The sequence below is a fragment of the Callorhinus ursinus genome, unplaced genomic scaffold (assembly GCF_003265705.2).
Source record: "Callorhinus ursinus isolate GAN/ISIS: 27379988/994484 unplaced genomic scaffold, GSC_fseal_2.0 scaffold43, whole genome shotgun sequence".
Lineage (NCBI taxonomy): Eukaryota > Metazoa > Chordata > Mammalia > Carnivora > Otariidae > Callorhinus > Callorhinus ursinus.
In genome coordinates, this window is record NW_027397105.1 from 3629068 (window position 1) to 3643426 (window position 14359).

The 14359-nt window shown below is 55.8% G+C and overlaps 1 protein-coding gene across 4 annotated transcripts in view; it reads left to right on the forward strand.

The window, feature by feature from the left end:
• The window catches only part of NTN1 (netrin 1), a 171185-nt gene that overhangs the window by 865 nt on the left and 155961 nt on the right, over positions 1 to 14359 (forward strand). The window contains exon 1 of one of the 4 annotated variants that reach the window (XM_073881703.1): positions 13590 to 13827. The exons of 1 other annotated variant lie outside the window; for it this stretch is intronic. The gene's annotated coding sequence lies outside the window, so the exon portion shown is untranslated. Of the gene's footprint in view, positions 1 to 13589; positions 13848 to 14005; positions 14154 to 14359 lie in introns of those variants that run through there. 2 more of the 4 variants (XM_025864305.2, XM_073881701.1) reach the window with 2 other exon arrangements.

A 14359-nucleotide genomic window follows, 5' to 3' on the forward strand; every position in this document is an offset into this window, starting at 1 on the left:
GCCGCCACCCCCGCCCCGCGCCTTCCCGCCCGCCGGGTCCCCGCAGCCCGCTCGCCCCGCGGTCGCGCCGGGTCACGCCGGCAGGTCGCGCTCGGCCGCTGGCCAAGCCCGCCCGGGCCCCGCCGCGCCCGCGCCCCGGGCCACCCCGCCCGGCCTCTCGGCGCTGCGCCCCTCGCCTCTTCCCCAGCTCCAGCCGCTCGCTATTTTCACACCTCCCGGTGCCCCGGCCCCGGCGCCTGATTCAGTGCTTAGTAATTAATTTGGCGTTTCAGAATGGTCAGCGGGCTGGATAATGGGCGCATTCATCTCCCGGGCTAATCTGAACAGAGGTGGGAAGAAAGGCTTTCACAGACAGAAAATGCCATTCGCTGAGCGCTCAAAGGGGCTGTCACTCCCAGAATAAATCGCCGCCGCGCCCGCCGGCTTCTCTGGCCATTTCCATACAGCCCCGGCCCGCGCCGCGGACCCGCCGGCCTCGGCCTCGGCTCCCGGGAATCACTCACTCGAGGCCCTTCGACGGGAAAGTCGGGCGAGGGCGAGACCCAGGCGGGGGTCGAGGGAGACGGGGAAGCTGGGGGCTCGGGTTAAGGCCGCAGGGGACAAAGAGCTTGATTAGAAAATCAAATGCTAAACTAGAAAGAGGCGCCGCTAATTCAAGGCGCGGACTTTGGAGCTGGGGCTTGGGGAGCATCCGTCCCGAACCCCGCGGTTCGCAAAAGAGGAGGGCCGGCGGCCCCGAGCGGTGCGTTGCGTGCCCGAGGTCACGCAGCAAGCTTCTGGATCTCCCGAATTGTCAATGGAATCCAATGCGCAAACATACGTAGATCGTAGAAACAGGGCCCGCTCTCCTGGAATCCCGACCCTCCCCAGGCGCTGGATTCTGGGTTCCCGGCGGTATCAGCTCCGTCTCCCCGGGGACCTGGAGAGGGGACACCGTGCCCTCCGCGGCCTCCAGCTGGCCACTCCTGCTCGGACCCTAGGGGCTGCCTCGGTGCACGCGCTGAGTTCCAGTGGCTTGATCCTCTGACCTCCTCTCGACCCGAGGTCGCCGCGGGTGTTGGGCACAAGCGATCTTCGAGCTCTGAAAGTCAGGGGCCTTTCCCTGGCGGCGCCTTTGTGCCCTCCCTCCGGCCGAGCGGGATCGTGAGCTTCAGCCGCAGCCCTGACCCGGCGGACCGAGTGCTGACTGCGCCCCCAGCCCGGCTGTGGGGTCTCCGGGTGGGCGGGGCTGGCTTGGCTCTCTGCAGGGTGAAGCGCCGGGCACTTGATTTTCCTGCTGTTGGCTCACTGTGCGTCCGCCTCAAGGGGCAGATTTAGCTCTGGGCCCTTCTGCCCAGTGGGACCCTCCCATCAAAGGAAGAGAAGGAGCTAGAAGGAGCTGTGGCCCTAAGAGCCAACCTCTTAGAGGCTAGAACGACAAGGGAAACAGCTGGGGGAGAAGGGGTCTTTCTGGGATTGCCAGATGGGTGTCCCAGGGTGTATAGGCGAGGGCATCCCATGCCTCTTCATTCACCAGCTGCAGGGTGGAAGTCACTCCTCCCTTCTGTGACTCAGTTTCCCTGTCTGCAAAGCAAAGATGAAATCGTATTTGGCTCCCAGTGGGGACCCACGGTAGAAGGATCCCACACACCACTCACACCCCCAGCCACCAATCCGGCCTCACACTCCCCTGGCATCTGTCCAAATCTTCACCAACACCTCTCCCAGGAGCTTCAATGACTCCCCAAAATTTGTCTCAGGCTGCTTCCACCCACCCTTGCTGCTTCTGGGTTCTAGTACCCAGCTGTCCCTGAAACCACACCATCTAAGAGCGGGAAGGGCCTTTTCAGAGTCTGGGGCTGCCGTGCAGGTGGTGATCGTGAGTCCTGGAGTGGCCTGCTGGGGTCATCCAGCGAGTTTAGTCAGAGGACTTGAGCTAGAGAGGATTTCTCAGACTCTGGCATCAGCCCGGGGCCCTACCCCCAGAGAGAGCTTCCCTCGGCCTGGGGAGGGGCCCAGAAATCTGCATTTTAAACAAGCTTCCCAAAGCATTTGGGTGCAGGTGGTGTAAGGACTATATTTAGGGAGATAATTTAGGAAACTGGGCTCTGTCCCCAGCTGACCCTCCTTTCCCAAGACCATGCCCCTGCTCACTTTCTGCGCTTCATATTTGATCAGCATTTGTTGTCTCCTACCCCATGGGAGGCCTGAAGTGGGGGGGGGTCTACTTCTAGGAGATACCAGGGGATTCCCCCCCCCAATGTGCAGCCTGAGAAGGAAAAGCTGTGGGTGAGCTGAACACCCTGCCAGATGAGGATGGTCTAAATGGGCTAGATGTTGAACCCCCCAAACCCAGGGGCCTTTTCTTACCAACACGCTTTCACAGCTGGATCTAACACTGTGCACCACAGGCCCCCCACCCACAGTACAAATGTGCCCAGAGCCCCCCTCGCCCCCCCAACCCCCCCTCCCGCCCCGCTTAGCAAGGCAAACCCCTGCCCACACCAGGGACGGAGCAGCCCACCCGCCATAGGGGATCCGTGCCAGCAATAATGCAGGTGTGACCTGTGGTCCAGAGTACCTGACACCTGCCCCTTCACCAGGCTGGGGCTCAGAGGAGAGAAAGTGTGAGGGGGGCAGGGGGAAGGCCTGAAGAGTGGAGGGGGGGAGGAGAAGCCGTTAAAAACGGGGCGGGGGGAGAGGAGGGGATGAGTCCCTATTTATGTAAGCTGTTTGTAGCTGTGAATTGTAAAACTGGGCAGGATTCTCTGGAGTAATTCATAGTGTTTGGACAAGACAAACATTGTTCTGCTTTAAACAAACCTCCAGAAAGGTCAGCCTGGTTCATCCCTTTGCTGCGAGTCGCTGAGACTATCCAGATGATGAGAAAATCAGATCTTAGCTGAGGGGGCCCAGGCAGGAGGCAGCTGTCTCCTGAGTCCCTTGGACCCAGGGTGAGGGCACCCAGCCCTGGGAGGGTCCTTGGCTCCCATTGAAACGGGCTGATTCCCGCTCTGGAGCCGGGACACATGATACTTTGTGTGTGTGTGTGTGTGTGTGTGTGTGTGTGTGTGTGTGTATGTGTGTGTCACAGATTATGGAATTTTGATGCTTCCAAGCATCATCCGGGTTCTAGAGCGAGGCCCACATGACCTACAATGTGAGTCTTCCTTGCTCGGGTGAAGGATTCATGGGAAACAAATGTTCACGGATGCAGAGCCGAATTAGACCCGCTAGCCTCAAGCCCAGACATGCGTCTGGACGTCGAGAAGTCCCTAATCCTTAAGTGCGGATGCTCTGTCTGGGCCCCCTGTCTGTTCCATTCAGCAAACGTTTCTCGAGTGCCCACAATATGCCAAACCGTGCTAGGGGTTGGACACGCAGTCGTGGGGCTGGGGCTGGCTTCCCCTTCCCCTCCCCCTCCCTAAGTCACGCTCATTGACTTATTCGTAATTAGGAAAGTATTATTAACCCAAAGCCCAGTCTTTTGCAGTGCTGGTGTCACTGTCCCCTAACTGATCTCCAGTGGCCCAGGGCAGTTTGTCATCTGCTCAAGAGCACGGTGACCCTGGGGGAACCATGTGATGGTAGCTGTACTGGGTTCTTTATAAAACATAAATCTGTTTAGGGCTTTGGACGCCTCTGGGTCTCTTGCCTCTGCTTGTTGGCTTGGGACTCCGGGTACCCATGGCAGAGATGGAAGGAAGGGCGGGAGGGTGGGAGGCAGGAAGGAGACATAATGTCACCATCCACATTTTTCAGGAGAGCAGATTGCTGCTCAGAGAGGTGAAGTGACTTGCTCACTGATGTAACTGAACTCCACCTGCTGGGTGGCTTGAGCTATAGACATTTACTTCGCCCAGTTGGGAGGCTGGCGAGTCCAGGACCGAGGTGCCGGCCAGTTTGGCTCCTGGCAAGGGCTCTCTTCCTGGTCTGTAGATGACTGCCTTCTTGCTGTGTCCTAATATCATCAGGAGGGCTCCACCTTCATGATCCCATTACCGCCCTAAAGGCCCTCCTACCTCCAGATGCTATCACACTAGGGATTAGGGCTTCCGCATATGGATTTGGGAGGGATGCACCATAGCACCCACGCTCACGGAGGAGTGGATAGAGATCGGGGGTGGGCATGACGGGAGCACTGCCCCGCTGAGCACTCAAGGAGCTCCCTGCAAGCCGGGCTAGGAAGCTGGGCGCCCCGAGAGCCCCCAGAGACGGTGTGCTCAGCCAGAGGCTAAGAGGTTGCTCCGTAGGGTGGGTCACATCCACGCAGGCTTCTGTCTACTTTCTGGCATCATTCCGGGGGCTAGCATGGTGGATACTCCTTGCCAGGTGGCAGCAATCATGACAGAGGTCCCCTCCCTCCCTCCCCTCATCCCACATTCCTTTAATACCTTGTTATAGTTGAATAATCTGTGCACTCACCCAAATCTCAATCAATAATGGTCTGTGTCTGTTTGCATCCTCTACCACCTCTTAGAATTAAGTCCCCTAAACTTTCTCCCTGTGTGACATGCGGACCGGGAATACCTCATTTGAGTGACATTTGGGGGGAGGGTGGGGAAATAAGCTCTTCTGCATAGTTGATTTTTTGCAATTAACCGAAGCTTACTCCTTTAGGCAGAGAAACTTTCTGTGTAGTCGTTTGTCATGAAAAACGTTTTTCCGTCAAAGTCATGATATTTTTTCCCCCACCTAAGTTAGCAAGATCGAATATAGCAGGTTTTCCCCGAGTGCGGTTGAACAGGAGACCCGCCACCTACTTGGATGACTCACAGCCATCTAGAGGAACATCAGCTCCTGGGCAATTTGCTCAGCCTCTGGGCCTCAGCTTCTTCACTTGTAAACGGGGGAGCAATAGATGGACATTCTGGAAGGGCTATTCCTACTTCTTCTCCAATACAGTGGTGCCCTTGGGAATTTGGGTGGGACCTGTCCGGCATCCCTCAGTGGTGGCTGGGATAGAGTCCACGGTCAGCTGTGACTTCATAGAGTAACAATGTCCAGTGATCGCCCATTCTTTCAAGCATCCTAATCTGTGGTTCCAGAAAAACAGAAGATACCTGACCTCAGCCGACAAGGACTTCGAAGTAAAGACACATCCAGGCTTCCCCGTGGACTGGAGTCCCCTGAGAGTGTGGCTCCTCTTTTCTCAAATGCTCAGGAGACTCTTGACCTCCTTCTGGACTGAATCATAAAGGGGTTGGAATCCTGGCTTCCAGAAAAGGGGGTTTACAATACCTCAATACCAACAGCAAGCTCTTGGCAAGTGGATGCGGAAAATGCTCTGCTCAGCAATGTGGGAGGGAATGAACAGCCAGACATGGTCCCTGCTCCCGAGAAGACTTCAGGAACATTTCAGGACCAGCGCGTTAGTGGTCCCTCACTTTGCTCCTTTCTCCCACCCCCCCCAAGTCACCTTTTAAGATGTGAAGGGGATCCTTTTAATTCTGGCAGCTGTAGGATTTGCCAGAAGTTGGAAATCAGCATCCCTGGATCGAAATCAAGGGCCGTGCTCCCTGCAGAGGCTGCAGCGGAGAATTGGTTCCTTGTCTCTTTCAGCTTCTGGTGGCCACTGGTGGCCACCGGCTGTCTTGGCTTGTGGCTGCACCACTGTGATTTCTGCCCGTGGCTTCATGTGGCCTTCTCTACCTCTATCTTGTCAGTGCTCCCTCCGCCGCTGTTTTGAGGCATGGCATTTAGGGCCCACCCAGATAATCCACAGTGATCTTCCCAGCTCATGGTCTCCAACTGGGTCCCGGCAGCAAGGACCGTGTTTTGCCATTGAAGGCAAGGCGACATTCACAGGTTCCAGGGATGAAGATGTGAATAATCTTCTTGAGGGCGGGGCGCATTTTTCTGCCTGCCATAGCTGGTCACCAGCACTGGTTGTCCATAATTCTGTGGTTTTTAATTACTTAATTGTCATGACTTTGTAGTGCATTCCTATTCTGTGCCTGGAAGCGCGTGAAGACCCTGGGGAGTCAGAGGGAGAAGATACGATTCCTCCCTCAAGAAGCTCGCGGATTAGTTGGGGCAACAATGTGGTATTAAGAGCTACGGGTACCCAGGATGGATCCTGAAGTACTCAGATTCCTTATCAAAGTCCGTGGGACTGTGTGTACCCTGACCTGCGCTCACCTCTCTGACCTCATCTCCTACCATCTCCCCATCTCGCTCCTCAAGCCCGCGCCAAGCTGGCCTCCTTCCTGTTCCTTGGCAAGTCAAACTGTGCCTCAGGACCTTTGCACTTGCTGTCTTCGGTGCCTGGAAGGCACCGAGGGCACCTCCCCAACCTCCATATCCCCACAGCTCCCTTTATTACTTAACTCTGCTCTACCGGATCCTTCTCAGAGAGGCAACCCGCATTCCCCCACCCCAGTACCTTGTGTAAGACGCACCTTCCCTCCTGGCACTACCCATCATCCCCTCCTCTGCTTTATTTATGTTCCCGGCTCTTACCACCATCAAGTTATTCTTGCCCTGGCCATCTCCACCTCCACAAGCATTTTGAGATATGAGGACTAGACCTTCCCAGAAGATCCTAAACATAAGTGCATCTTGTTTCGTTTCCAGTTCTCTTTCTGAGAATTTATTTAGCTTTTTTCTTTGTGTGTGTGTGGGGGGGGGCGGGGAGGTGCTTAGTGGCACATTAGGCTAAATTTCAGGCAGATCGGAATGGGGTGGGGGAGTGGGAGGCTCTTCTGGGGGGGGATATATAAATGTGAGGAGCTGTTTTCCAGTGATGGGAATGACTGGTTGTGTGTGTGTGTGTGTGTGTGTGTGTGTGTGTGTGTGTGTGTGTGTGTGTGTTTTGGGGGGACCTACTGGCATTTAACAGGCAGGGGTCAGGGATGCTAAATGCCCTGCCATGGCATGGAACTGTTCTGCCCAGTGAAGAATTTTCCGGCCCTAAATGCGAACAGCACCTCTGTGGAGAAATGATCTTCAGGAAACAGCCCGTGTTCGGGCCCTAAAATAGCGTTTTTCAATCGCAACTGAAAACCTTTAGCCCTATAAAAGTTTTTCAAGCTATTTCTCCCCCAAATACATCACCTTCTGCGAACGCTGTCTGTGTCCCCGGCCCATCTAGACTGCTTCTTGAGATCACCTTTGTACTTTGAGGTTTTCCTGAGAGAATGTCCTCCTTCAGAGCTCATGTCAGTGTTGAAGGAGCTGAACCCCAACTCTGGGCTCAGAGGCCCCCCCCCCCTCACTTTCTCCATCCAGAGGACTGTCCCTTTATGTGAACTCTTTGTTTCTTTCCATCCCTGACAAAGGTTCCCCCACGGTGAAGCATTTTCTTTACTTTCATAGCGTTCAGGGTGGGACCTTGTCAAAAGGTTTTTGCAAATGAAAACAAATTACATCGGCTGGTTCCCCTTATCCACAGGCATTTTCACCCCTTCAAAGAGCTCTGGTAGATTAAAGGATTTGGTGGATTTGGGGTTTGTACAGGCTTCTGTGCCCAAATCCTGAATCCTCAGCCAAGAAGCCAGCAACTGGGGAGGCCGGAGCTGGAGATGAGGACCATCCACAGCACTGAGGAAATGGATGGGTAAACATCCAGAAGCCCTCCACACTGTAATAGGCTTCTTCTACCATGCTCCGAAACCTTTCCCCAAGCTGTCCCAGCTCCCGAAATCCTGCCGAGGGAATGGGATCACCTTGAGCAATCCTCCATGAGGCCTGTCCGGTGAGCATCCCCTCATTCTCCCAGGGTGAGGGATCTGGGAACCAGATCTGGGGATTTTGAGAATAAAAAACCCAAAGTCCAAAAAACCCCCAAATTATCATCTAAGAGGCCAGCTTCTTTCTTTTCACAACTCATCTTTTTTAATCGCAAGCCTTTTTGTCTCACAAGCCTGTACAACAAGTGTGATGATCCCTGTTTCACTGCGAGATGGGCAGAGTCCCTTGCTCAAGGTCACACGCGGTCAGCTCGAGGGGACTTGGAATCATGGTTTGTCTGCGTCCAGTTCTTCCTGTTTCCCAGAGAAATGCTATCGAAGCAGGCCACCCTGACCCTTGTGGGGAGGCCATATGCCTGCATCAGTTTCCAGAATCTTCCATTCCTCTGGTGCTACAGTGTTCAGCTTCTGTCGGGGGTCCTAGGGACCAAATGGTTTCATGTCTGCCCTAGTAAGGGAACCAGACACACTCAGAAGCTCAGTCGAGCCAGCTCTCAGCTCCTACTGCAGGTAGATCTATATCCCCCTTCCCCTGTCCGGCCACGGTGGAGGCCCACGGGTGCCAAATGCTTAGCGCCAGCCAAGTCTGTGCTGCCCGTGAGCAGTGACTGAGGGCTCCCAACCCTGGCACCGCATCGTGTTAGTTCAAATCCCTGCTCCTCTGCTCACCCGTGATGTGATCTTCAGCACATCACTTCCCTGTAGCTCAGTTTCCTTCTCCGTAAAGAGGAGAGGTTCATATACCTGTCCTGTCAGGTGTTAGGAGTATTCTGAGCTAGCGATCGATGGAATGCTTAGAAGATGGCTTGGCACACAGTAAGCATTAAATCAATGCTTGATTTAAGAAGTACGACCCTCGGTCACGCCCACGATGAAGGCCCTGGGTTATCTCGTTTCTTCCGAGCCCTTCCTCTCAAACCATTAGCCTGTGACATCTGGTGCCCCCCATCGCTGGGCCTTGCCCTCCCCTGCACCCTCCCCATGTTCACTGAGTGCTCCCCCCGACCTGCCTTCTTGCTCATGCCCCATTCCTCACACCACAGGCCTCTTCAGTGTGACTACTCTCCACACCACACTACCCCGCGCCCAGGACCCAGGGGGGAGGGGAACCATCCTCCTCAACACCCAAAGCTCCTTCCATCTTCAAAGAAATAATACCCATCTCCTCCTCCAAAACCCCACCCCACACCCCACAGTCTAGGTCACTGTCCTTCTCTTTGAAGACACCAGCCCCTGGTTCAGCCTTCATCTCACCCCAAGTCCTGAGTGCCTTTAAGACCCAGGTGGACAGCCCGTTTGGCACCTGGACCTCCTTATGTCCAGTCCCCTTCACCTCTGCCTCCCAACAGGAAGCCCCTCTTATCCTCCTCGGGCCTCCTCATCACCCAGAGCCGTTCTTCCTGAATCTTCCGGACCAGCTCTGTCCAACAGAACTTTCTGGGATGATAGAAATGTTCTTTATCGCCTCTGTCCAAATGAGGGTTAACGGAGGAAACTTTTATCTTTATTTCCTTTTGGTTCATTCAAGCCCAGATTGAAATAGTTACAGTGGTTCCCGTCTACTGCACTGGACAGCACAGTTCTAGGACCCTGGGCTCCGTTTCCTGTTCTCTCCATGTCCTGTCTTCATGTCTTCTCTCTTTAGCTTTGCTTCCGTGGTCCATCCCAGCAGCCACCCCCTACCCCTTCTGTCCTACCTCCTGGAAGAAACCTGCAACTCTAGATTAATCCAGCGGTCCTACTTTCTCTGGGTCTACACAGGGGCTGCTGAGCCCTGTTGGGGTAGTGGCGGGGGGCTGTGGCTTTGACGGTTGGGGCTTTCTTTCTCATAGATGGTCACCAACCTCAGCAGGAGCTTGAGTTCTGGCCAGCAAGCATCCGCCTCTCCTCCATAGTGACCCAATCAAGCTTTCCCCTGTCCTCAAACCTCCAGTGTTCACACCTGCTCCCCTGCTCTCAGAAGATGCTCCCGCTTCCTGATGCTTTGGCACCTGACCGCCTATTCTAAAAGGCTGGCTCTGTCTGTCTTCAACCTCTCTCCTTCCGTTCCTTCCCATCACCCTATCTCTTTCCTACCATTGGTTTCCACACTTTGCGAACTGCTGTCTACACTTGCCGTCCCTGCTTCCATGACCCGAGGCAGTCCGGCGTCTGTCCCCAGCACTCCTCTGCCCCTGCTAGCCAAGGTCACCAGTGACTTCCCTGTCGTTCAGATCCAAGGACTTGTTTCAGATCTTATCTTGACCTTGAAGGCACGTGACAGGGCTCACCACCCCGCCTTCCTTAAAACTTCCCTGTTGGCTTCTAGGGCACCTGAGTCTTCTGGCTTTCCTCCCCTCCTCCCCTGGCTCCTTCTAGATTTTCTTGAAAGGGCCGCATTCTCCTCTTCCTAGAGTGATCCTCAGGCTTCCCAGGTAAGGCTGGGCACCGAGAAGGGAGGCTCCCCGTCCCCACGCATTGCTTGCAGGAACACCTGGGAATTTGCTTTCTCATCCAAGAGCGGCACTGTTGTGTTTTGAACTATTTGTGCCGAGGATCCTGCTGCTGGAGCCCGACATGCCTTTTCGGGTGTGTATTTATAACCCCCACTTCGAGAAGCTCTCACAACACTTGGACATCTGTTTTTTTCATTTGTCCCCTCAGAGGGCAATATGCTTTAGGGAGGGACACTGACAAATGAAAGGGCATCGGGAGCGGCTGCCGAGGGGCCAGAAAACTGCCCTGTGAGAAGTCATGGAAAGAACTGGAAACATTTTTGCCTAACGGATAAAACTGAAGGATGATAGAGGGCTGACTGCAAAACTTGGAAGAGGCAGATCCTTGGGCCGGGCTGCCGTGTGGAATTGCATGGACTGTATTAGTGGCAGGGAGGTGGGTTTTGAATGGAGGTAGACACGTTCTACTGTGTACCAGAATGTTCCGGACCCCCAGGATGTCTTGGGGTCGTGAGTTCGAGCCCCACGTTGGGTGTAGCGATTACTTAATAAAAAGATAAAAAAATAAAATAAAATTCTCTGTGGACAGAAACAACACAGCAGGAGGAAGGCTTGGAGCGCGCTCTGCAAGCCAGCCCAGTAGATACCTCCAAGACAGACCCAACTTGGGTGGGCAATGAGCTGGGCACCCTGATTTGCTTCTTTCAGACCTGTCCTGGCCAGACTGGCTTTCCCTGACTTGCGTTTCGGTGTGATGCCACCAGCTTCTATTGCGGGCCGTCACACAGAAACCGTCCCATGGAGCTTGCTGCTGTCACCACCATGGGGATGTTCTTGAGGTTGTGTGCTCAGTACCACCTACTGTGTTTCTTTATGTCCTCCTTGTTCCCCCCCCCCCCAGCCCCAGGGAGAAATTCCTGTCTGATCTTAGTCCCAAGAATAGTTGTAATTCTCTTGAGTGTCTGTTTTTATCTCATGGACACCGGGAATCGTGTAACTGCCCGGTTTCCTTTTCATTTGGGCTGCAGGAAAGCGCAGGGACAAATTTGTGGCCCACCCACAGGAGGTGAATAGAGCATTCCAGGGAGCATTTTTGCTTTATTCCCATTCCCCCCCCCCCCCGGTTTTTCTTTCTTCTCTTCGCTCTCCTTATTCTACCACAGAAAATTGACAACGCCCAAGCAAAAAGCAATAAAAATCACCTATAATCTCACTATCCAGAGATGACCACGGTGAACCAAGTTGTCTTTTTATGCATACTTAAAAAAATAAAAATGAGCTTATATTGTGCATAGTGTTCTTTTGGGGGGGACATCATGTTTTGTAATTTGCTTTCCCCCCTTTTGTAATATGTCATGAATATCTTTGCATGTAATTAAATGCTCTTCTTTAAATTATTTTATTTTTTTAATTAAAAAAATATTTATCTCTTAGAGAGTGAGCTGGATGGCCGGGGGGGGGGGGATCGATCCCAGGACCCTGAGATCATGACCTGAGCCGAAAGCAGATGCTTAACCAAGTGAGCCACCCAGGCACCCCCTAAATTATTTTAAATATCTATAAAGACCTAGCAACTTAGTAGTCACAATGAACATTGCTACATCCCTTTGCTATGTGCCTGGTTTTATGCATATTTACATATACACTTTATTTGTGTAGATTATGTAAGTGCATTATGGGTGTGTCCACATATTATAAGCTACAGTCTTCATATGGGCTAACTCATTTGATGCTCATAACCCTATGAGACAGATATTATTGTCCCCTTTTTTACAAACCAGGAGAGCAAAGCACAGAGAGATGGAAAACTCGCCAAGGCCACACACTCTGGCTTCAAAGCATTACTCCTCACTGCTATGCTTTCGACATGGCCCTCGGATCTCCCAGCCCACAAGAGTTAAACTTTCCCTCTGTCTCCTCTCACCTCACTGTCTAATTTATGTTATTTTGCCATGTTCTAAGTAGCCTCATAAGTCACTGAGAATCCTCTCTGCCACAAGGCAGAAATAAACAGCGTAGGGAGTGGTAAATGGCACAGGGAAGGCAAAGCTAAAGCGTTCCCCTAGGGCAGAGGATGAATCCGGGCTGTCTGTCGTGCAAGGGAATGCATTTATTTCCTTGGGCTGTGGTGAGCTCCCATCCCTAAAAGAGCTGGCTTGGGTGGCCCTCTCTCAGGGAGGCTGGGGAAGGCGGTTTTCCAAGGAGAGTGAGCTGGGCCAAAGGAGCCCTGAGGCCCCTTCTTAGATTCTCAGTTTATGAGAATGCCAATAAGACAAAAGGAGACACTTGATGGAGATAATGCAGCAAGCCGGCTTTTGGGCCAGAACCAGAACCCTGGGCTTTCAGTCCAGATTTATGACTAGATCACTCATCTAAAAGTAACAAACCAACAGGAATTGAGTTTCAGACTCTCAGCCCAGGGTATTCTTCCCCCAAAGCGCTTTGGCTGTGCAGCAGGATAGTCAAGGGATGCTGTCACTGTCCTCGGTCCTTCTGTTAAGGTGGCAGAGAATGACGCAAGAAGGAGAAGCTGGGTGGCCCCAAGGATGCCTCCTGAGACTATAATTGGGTGGGATTATTATCCACTTGGCTAGGAAGAGAGGAAGGAGCCCTGGTTTCTATTCCCGGATTTGATCCATGTTGACATCTCCATGGGAGATGTTGGGCAAGCTTCTTGACCTCAGTTTCTTCATCTGCGAAATGGAGTTAAGACCTACTTTGCAAAGCTGTCGTGAGGCTCGTGTGAGCTAGTGCGGGGCAGAGCACCCTTGAAAATACAAGCCTGCCTCAGGGGACCTGGGACGGGGGGCTGGGCTGCCCCCAGCCCGAGGCCCGCAGACCCGTCTGGAAGGGGCATGGGCCCGGGCCCTGGTGCTGTCCGGCTGCTTTCTCATCTTCAGCCTCCAGCCCACCACAGGATCCCCGGGACGCAAGGAGCCAGCCGCCCTCCCGGCACACAGGCCCACCGCAGGGTGACAACCGTGGGGGGACAGGGTAGCGGCCCCTTCTCGCCCGCCCCGGTGGGTTTCAGGAAGAAGGGGTGAGCTGGCAGACAGAGGTTACCTCCCCCCCCCCCCCCGGCTTCCTCCGGATTCCCGGCTGTCTGCCCACGGGGGCACGGCCCTGTGCGCGGTGCCACCGGGGCCATCAGGCCGGGTTGGAGGAAGGCCCGACCTCGGCGCAGCAAAGAAAACAAACACAGATGTGTTTGGCCGGGACCAGGAGGGAGCACGTCGTCCCCCCCCCCCCCCCGCCCGCCCGCGCGCTCCCCCGGGGCGTGGGGCCGGCGGAAACCCGCGGGGCTCCCCGGGCGGCGCGGGGGGCCCGGGCGAGGCTGACAGTCCCCGGCCGGCCCCTCCTCCCTCCGTGGGGTGCTCGCCGGGCCCAGCCCCCTCTCCGGGGTTTCCCCGGGCGCTCTCCTAGCTTTCTCTTTGTCTCTGCCGCCCTTCCTCAGGCTCCCCGGTTCCCACCCGCTCGCGCTCCCGCTCGCTCCGCGTCCCGGGCCGCTTCCCTTTAACTTTCTTCTTTCCCGGGGTTAAAACTTTGCTCGCGAGCGGGCGGCTGCTCGCCGACGTTATTGGCCGGCGCCCCGCCCGGCGGCCCCGCCCCCCGCCCCCGCGCTCCCCTCCGCCCCCCACTCCCGGCGCGAGCGGCGGCGGCGGCGGCGGCGGCGGCGGCGGCGGCGGCGGCGGCGGAGCCTTCGGGGGCGTGCGTGCGTGTGTGTGAGTGCGCGCCAGCGAGCGTGAGTGTGTGTGCGCCCCGGGCGCGGGCTGGGCAGCACTCCGACCGCGGCGGGAGCGGCGGGAGCCGGGCGGCCGCGTCGTCACTCGGGCGAGCGAGGCGGCGGCGGCCGGGGCCGGGGCCGGGGGCCCGGGGGGGCCGGGGGCCGGGCCTGGGCAGCGGCGGCCGCGCCGGGCATGGAGCTGGCAAGCCCGCGCTGAGGCAGGACGCGCCTGCTGGCCGCGAGCGAGAGGCTCTTCGCGGTCCGGCGCGCGGGCTCCCGGCCGGGGCCGGGCAAACTTTTCTTTCTCTTTTGCCCTCGCCAGAGGTAAAGTCCCGAGCGCGGACTCTGCGGCGGGGACGCGATCCGGGCCAGCGCGGAGGGACCCCCGGGGCTGCGGGAGGAAGGGGCGCGGGGCCGTGCGGGCTGGCGGGCCCCCGCGCTGTCCCGCGCCGAGGCTTGGGGCGCTAGGCGGGCTGGCTGCGGACCGGCAGGCGGGCGCGGGCATGCCCCCCTCGGGCGGCGTGGAGGCG